Source organism: Mustela putorius, unplaced genomic scaffold (genome assembly GCF_011764305.1).
Source record: "Mustela putorius furo isolate JIRA1106 unplaced genomic scaffold, ASM1176430v1.1 tig00003901_pilon_pilon_pilon, whole genome shotgun sequence".
Taxonomy (NCBI): domain Eukaryota; kingdom Metazoa; phylum Chordata; class Mammalia; order Carnivora; family Mustelidae; genus Mustela; species Mustela putorius.
Genome location: NW_025422049.1, coordinates 12386014 through 12404708, shown reverse-complemented (window position 1 = coordinate 12404708; position 18695 = coordinate 12386014). Strand labels below are relative to the sequence as shown.

Below are 18695 nucleotides of genomic sequence, written 5' to 3'. Positions count from 1 at the left end.
ACTTCAAGCTCTATTACAAAGCTGTCATCATCAAGACAGAATGGTACTGGCACAAAAACAGACACATAGATCAATGGAACAGAATAGAGAGCCCAGAAATAGACCCTCAACTCTACAGTCAACTAATCTTCGACAAAGCAGGAAAGAATGTCCAATGGAAAAAAGACAGCCTCTTCAATAAATGGTGCTGGGAAAATTGGACAGCCACATGCAGAAAAATGAAATTGGACCATTTCCTTACACCACACACAAAAATAGACTCAAAATGGATGAAGGACCTCAATGTGAGAAAGGAATCCATCAAAATCCTTGAGGAGAACACAGGCAGCAACCTCTTCGACCTCAGCCGCAGCAACATCTTCCTAGGAACAATGCCAAAGGCAAGGGAAGCAAGGGCAAAAATGAACTATTGGGATTTCATCAAGATCAAAAGCTTTTGCACAGCAAAGGAAACAGTTAACAAAATCAAAAGACAACTGACAGAATGGGAGAAGATATTTGCAAACAACATATCAGATAAAGGACTAGTGTCCAGAATCTATAAAGATCTTAGCAAACTCAACACCCAAAGAACAAATAATCCAATCAAGAAATGGGCAGAGGACATGAACAGACATTTCTGCAAAGAAGACATCCAGATGGCCAACAGACACATGAAAAAGTGCTCCATATCACTCGGCATCAGGGAAATACAAATCAAAACCACAATGAGATATCACCTCACACCAGTCAGAATGGCTAAAATCAACAAGTCAGGAAATGACAGATGCTGGCGAGGATGTGGAGAAAGGGGAACCCTCCTACACTGTTGGTGGGAATGCAAGCTGGTGCAGCCACTCTGGAAAACAGCATGGAGGTTCCTCAAAATGTTGAAAATAGAACTGCCTTATGACCCAGCAATTGCACTATTGGGTATTTACCCTAAAGATACAAACATAGTGATCCAAAGGGGCACGTGCACCCGAATGTTTATAGCAGCAATGTCCACAATAGCCAAACTATGGAAAGAACCTAGATGTCCATCAACAGATGAATGGATCAAGAAGATGTGGTATATGTTCACAATGGAATACTATGCAGTCATCAAAAGAAATGAAATCTTGCCATTTGTGACAACATGGATGAAACTAGAGCATATCATGCTTAGTGAAATAAGTCAAGCAGAGAAAGACAACTATCATATGATCTCCCTGATATGAGGAAGTGGTGATGCAACATGGGGGCTTAAGTGGGTAGGAGAAGAATAAATGAAACAAGATGGGATTGGGAGGGAGACAAACCATAAGTGACTCTTAATCTCACAAAACAAACTGAGGGTTGCTGGGGGGAGGGGGGTTGGGAGAAGGGGGTGGGATTATGGACATTGGGGAGGGTATGTGCTTTGGTGAGTGCTGTGAAGTGTGTAAACCTGGTGATTCACAGACCTGTAGCCCTGGGGATAAAAATATATGTTTATAAAAAATAAAAAATTTTAAAAAAAAGAAGAAGTTAAAAAATACTTAAAAAAATAGAAATTTAAAAAGAGATCACACACGAACAATGACTTATCAGTAACTGCAGAATTAAAACATTCCACCACTGTACATGGAACATTCTCCAGGAAAGATCATATGTTAGACCATAAAACCAGCCTCATTTAATTTTAAAACATTGAAATAATAAAAAAATATGTATTGCAATCATAATGAGGTGAAATTAGAAATCAATAACAAAGCAATCTGGAAATTAACAAATGTGTGTAAATTAAGGAACCCACTATTCAATAACCAATGCATCTGTGAAAAAAAATTGCAAGAGAAATTTAAAAATTCATTGAAAACGCATTGAAAGAAGAAATGCCAACAACAAGGAAGATGTGGTCCATATACACTATGGAGTATTATGCCTCCATCAGAAAGGATGAATACCCAACTTCTGTAGCAACATGGAGGGGACTGGAAGAGATTATGCTGAGTGAAATAAGTCAAGCAGAGAGAGTCAATTATCCTATGGTTTCACTTATTTGTGGAGCATAACAAATAGCATGGAGGACAAGGGGAGTTAGAGAGGAGAAGGGAGTTGAGGAAAATTGGAAGGGGAGGTGAACCATGAGAGACTATGGACTCTGAAAAACAATCTGAGGGTTTTGAAGGGGCGGGGGGATGGGAGGTTGGAGGAAAAAGGTGGTGGGTATTATGGAGGGCACGTATTGCATGGAGCACTGGGTGTGGTGCTTAAACAATGAATTCTGTTACACTGAAAATAAATTAAATTAAAAAAAAAAAGAAGAGGCCTTAAAATCACTCAGATCTCTATGGCTTACACACCACTGAAGAACTTAAATAGATTTACATGCCCTACAAATGTAGACATCATTTCCAAGGTATATGATCGATTATGCATTTCTTCTCCTATATCTATACAATTTATTGTTTATTTAACCACATTTTTGCTTCAATCTTTTCTTTTCCTCTCATCACTTCACCATGATTGTCTTTATACCATCATAGCTTGCACAGTTGATAAATAAATTATTTATCAACATAATTGATAAAAAAGCAGAGATAGTTAAAAGAATATTTAAGAATATTAAATTTAAGAATTATTTTTCATTTGTAACTTCAGACATGCTGAAGCTGTATTACTTTTTAAATAATCACATTGTCATTAGTGTTATCAAGGGCATTCTATGTCAAAACTGTAGCTACTGTTTTGAACAAGGGTCTCAGGACACAGTGTGTCAGGTCACAAAATATTTGCAGCTGTTTCTACTGCCAGCATTAAATCATTATTCACTAAGTTCTAATAAATTTTTTTATAAGCCACTCAACTCCTCACTCTACCTCAGACAATGATGGACCACTTCAAATATAGGTAAGTAGTTGGTAATTGTAAGTTTTAATTCTGAGTACCCAATAACCATATGCTACTTTTATTCCTTTTTCAACTTATTCCCAGACCAGCCTACTTTTCCATTCATGTATCCTGTTTTAATTTGGCTAAAAATTCATATTCTCATTCTATGCACTTAGGAAAGATAACAGGTGCACATTTTATAGGCACTTGTAAAAGTCATTTTAATTGGCTTTGTTTTTCTAGTGAGCTGACAGTGCATAGTTGGCTATTTTTGACACACACGCAAACATTTGTTGAACTATAACAACCCAAAATGCAAATCCATTCTCTTATTAGGAGTAAATATGCCATGTTTGGTGTCACACTAACAACTAATTTGGGAGGTGAAAAGTCATTTCAGAATCTTAACTTATTTTGATTTTACTACCATAACATTTTGTCTAAATTTGCTGTGTTCCAAAAGCATGTTTCTTTGTCAGAGACATCAAATCCTGAGGGAGAAATAATCTAGCAGTCAGTTAGGGCATGAAAAGTCATTAAATTCTCACAAAAGCAATCACCAAGGTGTCAGCAAAAATCAAGTATGTATCTGAGAATCTTTCATGAAGGAGACTGAAGGCAGTGACTGAGTTAAGTTGGGGATGTAGAAAAGAGAAGCCAATTTAAGTTGGCTTAAACTTAAGTTTTAAGTTTCAAGCTACAAAGTGGAGTACAACAGTTGGGAAGAATTGAATCAGCCTTCAAATAGGTAGTGATCTAGGTCCTATATGGAGGAAACTGTGACAAAGGGACTCCGATTCTGCTTCCCCTGACTGCCCCCAAGATGAGGTGTCTTGTCCTTCCCAGAGAATGTGGATTATAATTCTTAAAAGGTTTAGAAATTTTGAAGCATAAAATGACAACATGCATAATGAAGTAACCCAACAGCATTGTAAGTGTCCAACAATTGCAAGAAAATGAGGAAAATTAGTGAGAGCAAATCATGAAGCTTTGTGTCAAACTTATTAAAAGAAACTATTAAGAGTAGGAAGCATAAAAATTCATAAGGGAGAGAAAAAGATAGAAGGAAGTTAATATACATTGTTAAAGATCAGAATGAAGAAGAAATTGCAAAGTGCAGTTTAAAGTAGGAGAATGTGAGGGGTAACTGGGGGACTCAGTGGGCTAAGCCTCTGCCTTCCGCTCAGATCATGGTCTCAGGGTTCTGGGATTGAGCACCATATTGGGCTCTCTGCTTAGTGGGGAGCCTGCTTCCCTCTCTCTCTCTGCCTGCTGCTCTGCCTACTTGTGATCTCTCCCTCTGTCAAATAAATAAATAAATAAATAAATAAATAAATAATCTTTAAAAAAAAATAAAGTCAGAGAATGTGATAAACAGAAGTCATGCATTCTATGAGGTCACCTAATAAAATTTCTTTCTTCTACTAAGACAAAACACTAGTGACCCGTTTTGTGCGGGCATGCCCTTTAACTTATTTGTGAGGAGCCGTAAATTATTTATAGCTATCTTATTTATTTATTTATTTTTATTTTATTTATTTTTATTTTTTATTTTTTATAAACACATATTTTTATCCCCAGGGGTACAGGTCTGTGAATCGCCAGGTTTACACACTTCACAGCACTCACCAAAGCACATACCCTCCCCAATGTCCATAATCCCACCCCCTTCTCCCAACCCCCCTCCCCCCAGCAACCCTCAGTTTGTTTTGTGAGATTAAGAGTCACTTATGGTTTGTCTCCCTCCCAATTCCATCTTGTTTCATTGATTCTTCTTCTACCCACTTAAGCCCCCAACGTAGTGATCCAAAGAGGCATGTGCACCCGAATGTTTATAGCAGCAATGTCCACAATAGCCAAACTATGGAAAGAACCTAGATGTCCATCAACAGATGAATGGATCAAGAAGATGTGGTATATATACACAATGGAATACTATGCAGCCATCAAAAGAAATAAAATCTTGCCATTTGTGACAACATGGATGAGGAAGTGGTTATTTATAGCTATCTTATGAGAATCTTGTGCTCAGTTGTCCCTGCTATCTCCTTTCAAGGAAGCTGGCCAGAGTTTCAATTCAACCTGAACTCCAGTGCTCCTACAGTTCTTATGTTCACACCACTGGATTGGCAAGTTTTATATGGTCAATGACTGTTACATTTTTACAAGTACATCTTGTCTCCCTAACTATGCTGCTGAAGGACAGAGACCATGTATTTTTCTATTATCTCCAAGATCTGATTGTAAGGCCTTAATCAACACTTGATGATGATGAAGAGGGTTAATGAGAGAAACTGCATAGAGATTAAAACCATGGCGACATTTCATTAGTCTTATGATCTAAATAATGAATTGAACAGCAACAGATAAGATTATGATTGACCATATGAAAATCCAAGCCACCATCTCAGGAAATTTAGGTTGTCCAGACCAGCACTATGGTTAACACATCCTGCTTTTCTTTGAAGCACATTTTATGACACTGAATTATCCAAATAATTGTTTTAAATCTTTATTTCATTTCTTATTACACCATATACATAAGAAAAATCTGTTCTAAATGTGATATGATAGATACGATAACTATGATAAAGATGAAGCATTAGGGCCAAAAAGTAAGCCTCATTTAAAAAAAAAAAAAAACTAAGGGTAAATTCAAGATAAATTTTAGGGCAATAATTCGAACCTCAGCTTGCTCAACAGTATTTTTCAAATGAACATATGATTCAGAGCTACACTTTCTAATTTGATGGCAAATTAAAGAAAAATAAAATAAATAAAACAAAACAAAAGTAAACTGTCCCCAGAACATCTTTAGTTTAACCTATAAACAACAGAAAAAAAATTTTTACCTGCTAATTCAATAGATGTCAATGGGCAATCCCAGCTAATTAAGTGTGCATTTGTGCCACTCAACCTCTGAATAATAACAGGGCAAATCATCCATCAACCAGCCTGACTGAAAGGCCAACTAAATTGAATTCCTGTGTTGAAACTATGCATCTCCTTGTGGCTAAGTAGCAAATTTACATCATGTTATTACTTTTCTGCCCTTCTTCCTAAGTAAAACTCTTCATTTAGGAAAAAAATGCAAACCATAATTACAGTATGATTACCCTTAGGTCATGGTTTTCTCTTGTGTAATTCCCATAGAAAGTGGAGGTGATTTACTTAGTCTAATGCTTCACCAGTACCTTGAACTTCCCAATTTTATGCATATTCCTTCCATAAGCCATTAAGCTGAAATGCATCTATGATGTAGTTGAACACCATTCATCACATAATATCCAATATTCATGCTTATATTTTTATAAGGGATGTACCTTCGAAGCAGAAGCTGTATTACTTGGCCAGAGTTCATGTGACTGAATGCATTTGCTTTCAGATACTCAATAAATCAAAGAAAGTACCAAAAGTAAGTTTTGACATATTTAAAGAAAGCTGTAACAGTAATGTATACTACTTATAAACCTATGGCATATCTTATAGACAGCTTAAGTTGTTTTTATTTTTTATTAAGTTCTGATGATCAAAGCTTTCTTCTGTATACATGCATACAAGAACAAAAACTTTTGAAATTATATATATTCACAGAAACCCTGGTGGTTCACAAAAGTAAAAGTGATTAAGATATAGGAAATCAAGGGGAGCTGGGGGGATGGGCAACTGGGTGATGGGTATTAAGGAAAGCACGTGTTGTGGTAAGCATTGGGTGTTATATGCAGCTAATGAATCACTGAAAACTACATCAAAACCTAATGATGTACTATATGTTGGGTATCTGAACATAATAACAAAAAAGGTATAGGAAATCAAGGCCAAGACAGCAAGAGAGTCCATTTATTCCATATCACATACTCAATTTCCAACCTTAGATAAAAGAAACACAAACAAAAATCCTTTTTGTTCTAATCTTGATGGAATATAGACCCAGTGAGTATATTATCTATTCAACTACAATAACAAACCTTTCATATGACCAGGGGAATAGAAATATTTTTTCTGCATATCAAACATTAGATATTTTAATGCAAATTTTGGAATAAAATGTATCCTTTCAGCTCTACAGCATTTTTTGTAGTTTGGGAAAAAAATTGTTCCCGAGTGCCTTCTGTGCATATTTTCTCTTTCATGTAGAGAATCTTAGCCACTTTAATAAAGAAAGGTTTCTATTACCACATTTTCATGCCTCCCCCATAACTTTTGGTGGATGAAATCAAGAAACGGTGACTCTCTCTTTTCTGGGCTAATTTATATATATAGCCATATAATAAGCACTGGTTAAAACACATATTACACTAAGGTAATACTTGGCTGCCTTGTTTCTCTTCTTGCTCATCTCTGCATTCAATATTACAAAGCTTTTTGTTATTGATACAATTAGATTCGATAAATATTTATTGAGTACCCACTGGGCACAAGGATGTATAGCTGATATAAGGAAGGATAAGATCTAGTTTCTGCCCATGTGATATTTCCAATCCTGTAAAGTAATAAGATAAATATGCAAATGACTACAACACAATATTGATTAAAGTAAGTGTCAGTACAAAAGTATGGGCAAAATTCCAAAGGGAATCTAGGGAACATGTGCAATGCTTGGGGTGGGTCTCAAAAAATACAGAAATTTTGATAAGGAATAAAGACTGTGAAGGCAGATGAACTGCGTGAGCCAAAACATAAAGACAGGAAACTGAAAAGTGGGTGTGAAAAATAGAAGTGAAAACTATAGATAGAAATTTGGGAATAGTATTCTGAGTGATAAGATACAAGGAGGGAATCCTTGGAATGTCAGCCCATTGACACACACTCTCACCATAAATTCTGTATGGCAAATCATGATGGTAACTAGGGTGTGCACTAAGTTCACAGACAGTGATGCTGGCAGAAATATGGAAAACAAACAAACAAACAAACAAACAAAAGAAATATGGAAAACAAGGAAGGAAAATCCATGTCCAAGAAAAGTTTCTATTCCAGTGAAGACAATTCTGTCCACAACTCCTCACAACCATGATGGCAGGTAGCTGACATCTTCAAATAAAGGGGGAGGGGATCAAATTAATTAATTAATTAATAAAAATGGAGGGGATCAGGATTGGTCACTGCTATAGATTGACTGTGGACACAACAGTGATGATAGCCAGGAATGTCTTGGGGAGGGAAACTCTATATAATGGAGCACAGGCATAATTTCCATCCCTGCCACCAAGGCCATTTTTTCCTTCAGGAGTTATTTTAAATAACACAAATATCTACACATTTGAGACCACTCTAAGAGATCCATCCAAATTCCTCTTTCTCAAAATTCTTGTCATCAATCATTTAATCTTGTTCTTGTTAAGTTCCTAACCAGCTATCCATTCTAATAGCTACAGGCCATGAATTGGTGTAGATGCATTCCTTAGGCCATTTTGCCCTGAAGGCAAACTGGGCCTCCAGATAAACACTGGAGTTCAGAGCTCTGCTCACATGGAAGATTGTTCTTTCTTATTACCCATTAGGGAGACTTCCAAGTAAAGCTGTAATGTGACAGTAATCCACCTCTGCCTTGTGATAGCATCCTGTCTGATTGCAGAATCTTCTATAAACCAAACATGAGTGTTCTTCTAAGCCAAATGATCACAATGATCTCCTCATGGGGACATAGGAATAGACTGAGAGAGAAGTGGCAGCCAGGAAGATAAAGTGCTGCTGGAATGTAAGCACCCAGCTTAGACAAATTATTTATTGCTTTAGCACCAATTTGAGAGGGCCCTACAGACTCTTCATGGCTTGGTTGATCAATCATTATATTTTTTAATGATGGGAAGTTCCATATGCAAATAAATAAATAATAACTTAATTATGCTCCATAGCCAGGCATTCCTTCTCCACCAAAGCACGGATGTCATAATGGAAGTTCTGGAATTTCCTTAATAGAAGTTCCTTTTAAGTGATTTTAACAAACCAATAGTATATAATACAGCATTGCTAAAGCCCACCCATTATTTGAATGGCTTTTCCCTTAGAATTTTTATAAATTAAAATTGTGAATAGAACATTCCCTTATGGTGAATGCAAGCTCGTGCAACCACTCTGGAAAACAGCATGGAGGTCCCTCAAAAAGTTGAAAATAGAGCTACCTTACCAGCAATTGCACTACTGGGGATTTACCCTAAAGATACAAATGTAGTGATCCGAAGGGGCACATGCACCCAAATGTTTATAGCAGCAATGTCCACAATAGCCAAACTATGGAAAGAACCTAGATGTCCATCAACAGATGAATGGATAAAGAAGATGTGGTATATATATACAATGGAATACTATGCAGCCATCAAAAGAAATGAAATCTTGCCATTTGTGAAGATGAGGATGGAACTAGAGGGTATTATGCTGAGCAAAATAAGTCAATCAGAGAAAGACAACTATCATATGATCTCCCTGATATGAGGAATTTGAGAGGCAATGTGGGGAGTTTGGGGGGTAGGAAAGGAAAAAATGAAACAAGATGGGATTGGGAGGGATAAAAACCATAGGAGACTCTTAACCTCACAAAACAAACTGAGGGTTGCGGGGGGGGGGGGCGGGTAGGGGGATGGGGGGGTTATGGACATTGGGGAGGGTATGTGCTGTGGTGAGTGCTGTGAAGTGTGTAAACTTGGCCTGTACCTCTGAGGCTAATAATACATTATATGTTAATAAAAATAAAAAAGATTTTTTAAAAAAGAATATTCCCTTATGTTAGCAACAAAGAAATCCAATGTGAAATTCCTATATCGACAAGAACACTGTGGGTTTGACGTAATACACTAGGCTACAAAATTGTTTGCATAGATAAAGCAAAGATGTAGTCTGATGGTAACATCAACATTATCTCAGCGTCTCAGGGATAAGAACCCTATCCTGAGTCACGGTCTCATAGAATAAATTTAAGTCACTACAATGGTTGTCACTAATTAATACTCAAAACTTGATAAGTAGTATATATATGCATTTGGATGGACGTTAGTTTTCAAAGATATTTTAGACTAATATTTATCCATCATGAAATGCTGAGAAAGACTACTGGATGCAATAAGAAAGTAAGATGTATATAAGACAAAACATTACATGAAAACAGCTGGAGTCTTGTGGATTATGTAACTCAGAAAGTACAGTTGGTTTCTCTCATATAAAGTCTTTTTCATATTTTACATTCATATGTAGCTCTGTGGTTTTCTAAATGAAAGATTCAGGTTTTGAAAGCCAATCTCATTCCTAGTGTTTTCCCAGATCTTGCTTTAATGCATGGAAGCATAAGAGGAGTAAGCAAAAATTTAGAGTTGTAACATTTCTGTAAAAAAAAAAAAAAAATGGTCTCAACTCAAGGTTCTCAAAAAGATCTCCTATGAACATCTTGTGTTTATGTGTGAAATGAATTATTGATGTGGAAGGAGAAAAATATTCAGCAGCAGTCATTCTGGTATCCAGACTGGAAAACACGGCTATTTGGGTGGCCCCTAAAGTTTTCTAATTTATTCTGGCTTCCTTGCAAAGCATGCCACGTTGTGAAAACCTAGGGGGTATAAATCTGTTGCGAGAGCAGGAAAGCTCCCACTGATTGGGTGGATGTTTGCTTGCAGATAGAAAATTGATTGAGAAAAAATCTCCTTTACTGAGCGACTTTGCATCAAGGAGACTAGGTGATGCAGAACAACAACAAAAAAAATTTATATTCATTGGCTGTGTCAGTACAAATGAAAGTGTCAAACTTATCTTTTGGCAATGTAAATTGACTCTACAGGCAAATAAACTGCACTAATATCAACAGGCCTCACATAAAATGAGGAAAATTGCCTTCCCAGAGTCACATAAGCCAAGTCTGATTCAGAACATGGCATACTGCCTTGGGACTGTTTATGCCCAGGTGTCCTTCACTCATAAAGGTTAGCTACAGGTACACTTACAACTACTCATCAGTATGGTACAGAGAAATACAATGACGTAACAGGAAGCACGATTTATGAAGCAATTCAAATAACTTAATTTTAGTGGGAAGCTAAGAGAATAGGGTGCTCTGAATTAATTTCTGATTAAGAAACAATAGAAGAAAAGATGTTTTATGGAGGCCTTGTAGTTATAAAGCTTTCTGAGATATGTTAGTTCACATTCACACAGTGAAGGGTCTTGTAGAACTTTCTGATTTCTGTCAGCAAGTTAATAATTTTGCCAATCACCCTCTCTTCTGGGAACATAATACATATTGATTCATTTCAGACTTTATATAAGGTAGGCCTTCCAATAAACCACCTTTTACAGTTGAGGACATTCTTAGAACTAGGGTACTTTAAACATAGAGCCCACATTCTTAGCCACTTTGCCATGCTGCCCCAAAAGCACAGCATACAATCACTTAGATGCTGAATATTGCATGTCTTTGGTTATTTCTTCCTTGGTTTTCAGAACCAGTTCTCAAGTCATAATCAATCCCATACCATCCTTTAAATTGCCATTGCTTCTTAACAGCCAGTTCTTGGATATTTTCATATTTCCAGAAGAAATACAGAGTATTCTAATTGGCTGATCCATTTGTCTTCACTCTTCACCTGTGGTTCATTGTATACAATGTTACAACATTAATCTTTTGGAAGCACAACCTGATTGATGGCTGTATGCATCTGTACCTTGCTCTAATATAAGATTCCTTTGGTCTAGCATAGATCAATGGAACAGAATAGAGAGCCCAGATATGGACCCTCAACTCTATGATCAACTAATCTTCAACAAAGCAGGAAAAAATATCCAGTGGAAAAAAGATAGTCTCAGGCTCCTCGGTGGCTCATTCGTTAAGTGTCTGCCTTTGCCTCAGGTCATGATCCCAGGGTCCTGGGATCAAACCCCACATCAAGGTCCCTGCTCAGCAGGGAGCCTGCTTCTCCCTCTCCCACTCCCCCTGCTTGTGTTCCCTCTGTCATTGTTTCTTTCTCTATCAAATGAATATATGAAATCTTTAAAAGAAAAAAAGAAGAAAGAAGACAGTCTCTTCAATAAATGGTGCTGGGAAAATTGGACAGCCACATGCAGAAAAATGAAACTAGACCATTCTCTTACACCATACACAAAGATGAACTCTAAATGGATGAAAGACCTCAGTGTGAGACAGGAATCTACCAAAATCCTGAAGGATAACATAGATAGTAACCTCTTCGACATTGGCCACAGCAACTTCTTTCAAGACACATCTCCAAAGGCAAGGGAAACAAAAGCTAAAATGAACTTTTGGGACTTCATCAAGATAAAAAGCTTCTGCACAGCAAAAGAAAGAGTCAACAAAACAAAGAGGCAACCCACAGAATGGAAGGAGATATTTGCAAATGACTCTACAGTTAAAGGGCTAGTATCCAAGATGTATAAAGAATTTCTCAAACTTAACAACCAAAAAACAAATACTCAAGTCAAAAAATGGGCAGAAGACATGAATAGACACGTCTCCAAAGAAGACATACAAAAGGCTAACAGATACATGAAAAAATGTTCAACATCATTAACTATCAGGGAAATTCAAATCAAAACCACATTGAAATACCACCTTACACCAGTTAGAATGGCAAAAATTGACAAGGCAAGAAACAACGAATGTTGGAGAGGTTGTGGAGAAAGGGGAACCCTCTTACACTGTTGGTAGAAATGCAAATTGGTACAGTCACTTTGGAAAACAGTGTGAAGTTTCCTCAAAATTTAAAAATAGAGCTACCCTATGACCCTGCAATTGCACTACTGGGTATTTACCCCAAAGATACAGACATAGTGAAAAGAAGGGCCACATGCACCTCAGTGTTCATAGCAGCAACGTCCATGATAGCCAAACTGTGGAAGGAGCAAAAATGCCCTTCAGTAGATGAATGGATAAAGATGTAGTCCATATATACAATGGAATATCACTCAGCCATCAGAGAGGATGAATATCCAATATTTGCATCAATGTGGTGGAACTGGAGGAGATTATGCTAAGTGATATAAGTCAGAGAAAGACAATTATCATATGGTTTCACTTATATGTGGAACATAAGGAATAGCATGGAGGACATTAGGAGAAGGAAGGGAAAAATGAAGGGTTTGGGGGAATCAAAGGGGGAGATGAATCATGAGAGACTATGGACTCTGGAAAGCAAACTGAGGATTTTAGAGAGGAGGAGGGTTGGGGGGATGCGTATTAAGGAGGGCACAGATTGCATGGAGCATTGGGTGTTATATGCAAATGATGAATCTTGGAATACTACATCAAAAACTAATGATGTACTGTATGGTGACTAATACAACCTAATTTTTAAAAAATCCCTTGATCTTGCCAAACCTGTATCCTAATTCTATCCTTGCGTCTTGACCAGTCAGCCCATTTGTACCATTATACTCCATTGGAATACCTTCTTTTTCCCTACCTTCTAGAAACCAATACCCATATTTCAGGTCATATTTTCAAGTTTCCTCAATCTCCATAAATAATATCAGTCTGTAGTAACTATCACATTACCTACACCAACATTTGACAACCGTTCAACTTAAGATCTAGCTCTCTACTTTCACTTTATAGGTAAAAGCTCAATTTAGAATTGTTGGCAGAGTTCTATGCTTGTAGAAAGTTTAGATAATATTTAATTGAATATTAATTGACCCCAAAATATTCAGCAAAAATTTTCCTTTTACTTAAGTTCACTTTTCTGGAAGAGAACAGAAAATTCAGGCTACTCGATAATTAAGTTACTTTGAGTCTTGTTAAAAGAAGGATTACTGTTTTGTCAATCCAGAGCCCAATTCTCTACTGCATAAAAATTATTGAGTACTAGGAATTTGTTTTGTGTTTCACAGTATCCTGTGAAATTTAAAAATTTTAAATTACTAGCAGTAAATTCTTTATGTGCTATGAAAAATACCCATTACCTAAGAAGAGTAGAATCTGGAAGTCTGAACACTTTCAGATTTGAGAACAACCATAATCATGGATATTTCAAAGTGTGTGTTTTGGAGAAGGATGGGGAACTGAAAGATGAAAACTGGAGTCATTTAAAAAACGAAATATAATCAACATTTGTTTCCAACCTGTGCACACAAAAGGACTGTTTATGTGGCTTGCATATGTAGTCATAATTAATCAATCTTCATTTAATCATAAGCAAAGTATCCACAAATTTATAAGACTAGCTTGTAATCAACAATATAGAAATCAGGGTAGTATTTATGATCTTAAAAGAATTTACCAGAAAATGTTTTGATCCCGGGAATAAGTGAAGTAACCCTTACAAACATATGGGAGAAATATCAGTACAATGAAACCCCATTTCAATGAAAAGTTGGAATATAATTACAAAAGCTTTCTTTTAGGAGAAACATTAACTTACAGTAAACATATGCAGTTAATAAACTTGAATTTTATTATGTAAGAGGTTATCATGGAAACACTGACAGAATGAAATATCACAAAAAGAACTTCCATTATCTAATGGAGTCTTCATACTTGGTGACAAAAGAAATAATGATTAAAGTTATATTCTCAGAATCATCTGTCACTCCCACAGGTTAACAATTTTCCCATGTAGTAGAAAATGCTTGCAATAAACAGATTTGTCACATGTCAATTAGAGAAAAATAAAGATTAAAGTCCTCCAATTGTATGCTGGAGAAAAATTACATGTTTTGATATTTTAACATTACCAAAGTTCACATTTCATTTTAGAACTGCCAGGAAAATAATAAAAAGTGCTTTGTGAAAAATGGTCTTTAAATTCAATTTCCCACTGATGTGTTAATGAACTTGAAAAAATCAAATATGAAAAGTACAAGGCAAGTTACAAACAGAGCAAGACATTTTTAATAGCATACTTCAATAAAAGTAGACATTACTCTTAATATTTTCATTACTGAAGTTTTTACAAAGACATTTTCAATTAACAGAAAATCTGGTTTTTCTGTCCACTATATTCTTAGAACTTAGAAAAATTTACTCAGAGTTTAAATAGAGCTAACAGTAATTGGTAAGAACAGGCTTTTCCTTGATGAATACAAATCTCATGCAGGTATTCCTTCGTTTGTGCAGTAAATGTGCAACTAAAAGCAGAGAAATTTTTATTTTTATTATTTCTCACTTTAAAAAATCAAGGTGGGGGGAGCGCCTGGGTGGCTCAGTGGGTTAAGCCTCTGCCTTCGGCTCAGGTCATGATCTCAGGGTCCTGGGATCGAGCCCCACATCGGGCTCTCTGCTCAGCGGGGAGCCTGCTTAACTCCCCCCCCTCTCTGTCTGCCTCTACCTACTTGTGATCTGTGTGTGTGTGTGTGTGTGTGTGTGTGTATGAAATAAATAAATTAAATCTTTTTAAAAAATCAAGAGAGGGCTCCTGGCTGACTAGGTCAATAGAGCATGTGACTCCTGATCACAGAGTTGTGAGTTAAAGCCTCATGCTGGGTGGAGATATTACTTAAAAATCTTGAAAGAAGGAAAGAAGAAAGAAAAGAGAGAGAGAGAGAAAGGAAGGGGGGTGGGAGGGAAATGGAATTTAAATAAGAACTTGGAAGAACAAATAAATAAAATTTTAAAAACAACAGGAAGTATGTAAATTGTGAATTGTCTGAAAAGGCAAATAATCACATTGATATACTTTTTTACTTAGTCGTTCAGATTTTCATATAAAACCATATCTCTTAACAAATAAGAGGTGTTTTGGGAGGCTGGGTGGCTGAGTCAGCTAATTCGCTACCTTTGGCTCAGGGCATGATCCCAAAATCCTGGGATGGAGCCCTGTGTTGTGGGGCTCAATGCTCAGTGAGGAGTCTGCTTCTCCCTGACCCTATACCTCTGCCCCTCACCCTGCTCATGCTTTCTTCTCTGTCGAGTAAATAAATATTCAAAAAATAATAATAATAAGTGTCTCGTGGATATAAATTTGCCAGAAACTTTATCATCAAAATTGAAATAATATGGGAAGTACAGAGAGTCATAGAATATTTTCTGTGAAGGATACAAACACAGGCATTATACTTTTAAAATTAATTATTAAATCAGCAACACGTTTCTACTTAAAACTTCCTCAGCTGGTAGTTGCCAGAGGGAAGGAGGATGGAGGTTATGGGTGAGACAGGTGTGGGGAATCAAGAGGTACCAACTTGCAGTTATAAAATAAATAAGCCATGGGGATAAAAAGTATAACATAAAAGCTCTGCCACCACCATCTGCACAGTAACCACGCTGCCCTACTCCATCACCTGCTTCCCTGTTCTCAGCTATGTGTATGCTGCTGACTCACCAGAGCCAGAGCCTGAAGAAGGAGGTGGTGACCGTGGAGACAGGGCTGAAGGGCTCACTCAAGGCCCCTTGTCTCTATGGGCAACTTCCCAAGCTCCAGGATGGAGACCTTGTACCAGTCCAATGCCATCTTGTGATATCCAGGCTACTCCCTTAGGCTTTCTGGGAAGGACCAGTGGGAGGGGGTTCTGGTGCACATGGTGAAGGATGGCATGGAGAATATCCCCTGCAAATACCTCATCCTCATCTATACAAACTAGGAGTCAGACAAATAGGAGTAAGTGAAGGCACTACTGGGTACCTGAAGACCTTTGAGACCATACGGTCCCAGAACGAAGGGGATGAGGACTTCATCATGGGCAAAAGATTTCCTTTCCAGACTTCAACCTGCTGGACTCATTGCTGACTCACCAGGTCCTGACCGTCAGTTGCCTGGACTCATGCCCCGGATCTCAGCCTACCTGGGCGCCACAGCACCCAGCCCAAGCTCAAGGCCTTCCTGGCCTCCTCTAATCATGAGAACCTCCCTGTTAATGGCAACTGGAAATAGTGAGGGTTTGTGGCACCCTCAGCAGAAAGCAGGAGCTGCCTGCCTTCTTTTCCCCAGGACCAATCAAATTTCCAAGAGAGAATTAAATATATATATATATATATATATATATATATATATATATAGCACAGGAAATAGAGTCAATGATATTGTAATAATGTATTATTACAGATGGTAACTATACTTACGGTATTTTATAATGTATGTAATTCTCTAATCACTATGACTGTATACCTAAAACTACTATAATAGTGTATGTCAACTACATTTCAATTAAAAATGCATCTCCAAAACAAGAATTAAATGGCCTTATGACACTTTTTTTAAACCTAAGAAGCTACCTTCACTCTATTTTTAATTAGAAAGCAAAATTCTCTTCTCCTCATAATACTTCTTTATATGGCAGCTATTTGCTTACTGTTATTGGACATTTAAATTCCTTTTTGCTTAAGCTTCTTATTTACTCCTTTAGAGGTTGTTGATACCATAATGGGAAAGTTTTTACTAAGTGCTAACTCAGCAGGAATACTTCAGACTGTTCTAAAATGTCTTGAACACTGGTAAAGTGGGGAGAGAAGGTTTATCAAAAAAGGGTATGGGGGTGCCTGGTGGCTCAGTGGGTTAAGCCTCTGCCTTCTGCTCGGGTCATGATCTCAGGGTCCTGGGATCAAGTCCCGCATGGGGCTCTCTGCTCAGCAGGGAGCCTGCTTCCCCCTCTCTCTCTGCTTGCCTCTCTGCCTACTTGTGATCTCTGTCTGTCAAATAAATAAATAAAATCTTTTTTTAAAAAAGGGTATGGAGTTTTAAAGAGAGCTTATGAAGCAGATTAAAACAGTCAGAACTTGGAACAGTGGAAATTAATTAGTTTCAGATTTAAGGAAAAAAACTGTAAGAAAGTGTGAAAGTGCTTCAAATAACTGAGTAACAGTGACCTACATATCCATACATAAATCAAGTTGCATTCAGATATTTATTTTTAAATTCTCACGTTATCACCAACTATTAATCCAAAAGTATGCTCCAATTACATATATAGTGTATCCATATCATGAGTTGCAAAGTCCTACCATAAGATAGTCCAATCACATCTGCATTATCATATGCAACTCTTTGTGCCACATTTTAAAAACTATTTCCAGAAGCAGGCAACCAAGATTGTGAGTAAGCCTAAAATTCCACAATGTTTAGTGTGAGGAAAAGAAACTTAGGGGACACTTGATCCCTACCATATTAGAGAAGGAATATGTTTACTCTGTGGAGCTCCAGAGGGTAAATTTGAGCGAAATGATAACTCAGCGTGAGCAAACATCTTATGAAACTCAAAAGAAACGGACTCCTCCTGAGGTAGCCAGCAACTCAGCACTGACCATGATCTAGCAGAGACTAACACAATTCATCAGAGATGCTACACCACAGTGAGATTAATTACTTGGTTGTTGTTTTAAATAAGGAAAATTCATTAGACTATCTAGAGGATTGCTACAAAAAGGTGCAAATGACCTTTTGGGGTTTATTAACCTACCAAAATTTCAAAATCCCTTCCTATTATTAGAGGAACAAATGCATTTAATGAAAATAAGCATAAGTAGTTTGCAAAATAACTCCATGAATCGCTTTTTCCCCAATTTTATTATAATTTTTACTTTGGTAAAATCTGACTTTTTATAGATTAATTTTTTTTAGGCCATGGGCCACTGGTTCATAAATTAACTATATAGTTTAGTTATATCAGCTTCATGTTAAAAACTTATTTTTAAAAAGAAAGTTATAATGATTTAGATTATACAATGAGGAAAAGGACTGTGTCTTCAATAGTGTTGGGAAAACTGGACAGCCACAAGCAAAAGAATGAAACTGGACCCCTCTCTCATACCACTCACAAAAATCAAGTCAAAATGTATTAAAGATAAGCATGTAAGACCTAGAACCATGAAACTCCTAGACGAAAATATAGGGGTAAGCTCCTTCACACCAGTCTTGACAATGAGCTTTTGGATTTGAAACCAAAAGCGAAAGCCAACAAGTAGGAGTACAACATAAGCTTCCACATAG

General features: G+C 36.9%; 1 pseudogene; it reads left to right on the top strand.

Annotated features, from left to right (window-relative positions):
- The first annotated feature begins 15907 nt into the window (after window positions 1-15907).
- On the top strand, window positions 15908-16643 carry LOC101674513 (annotated as a pseudogene).
- Window positions 16644-18695: the final 2052 nt, after the last annotated feature.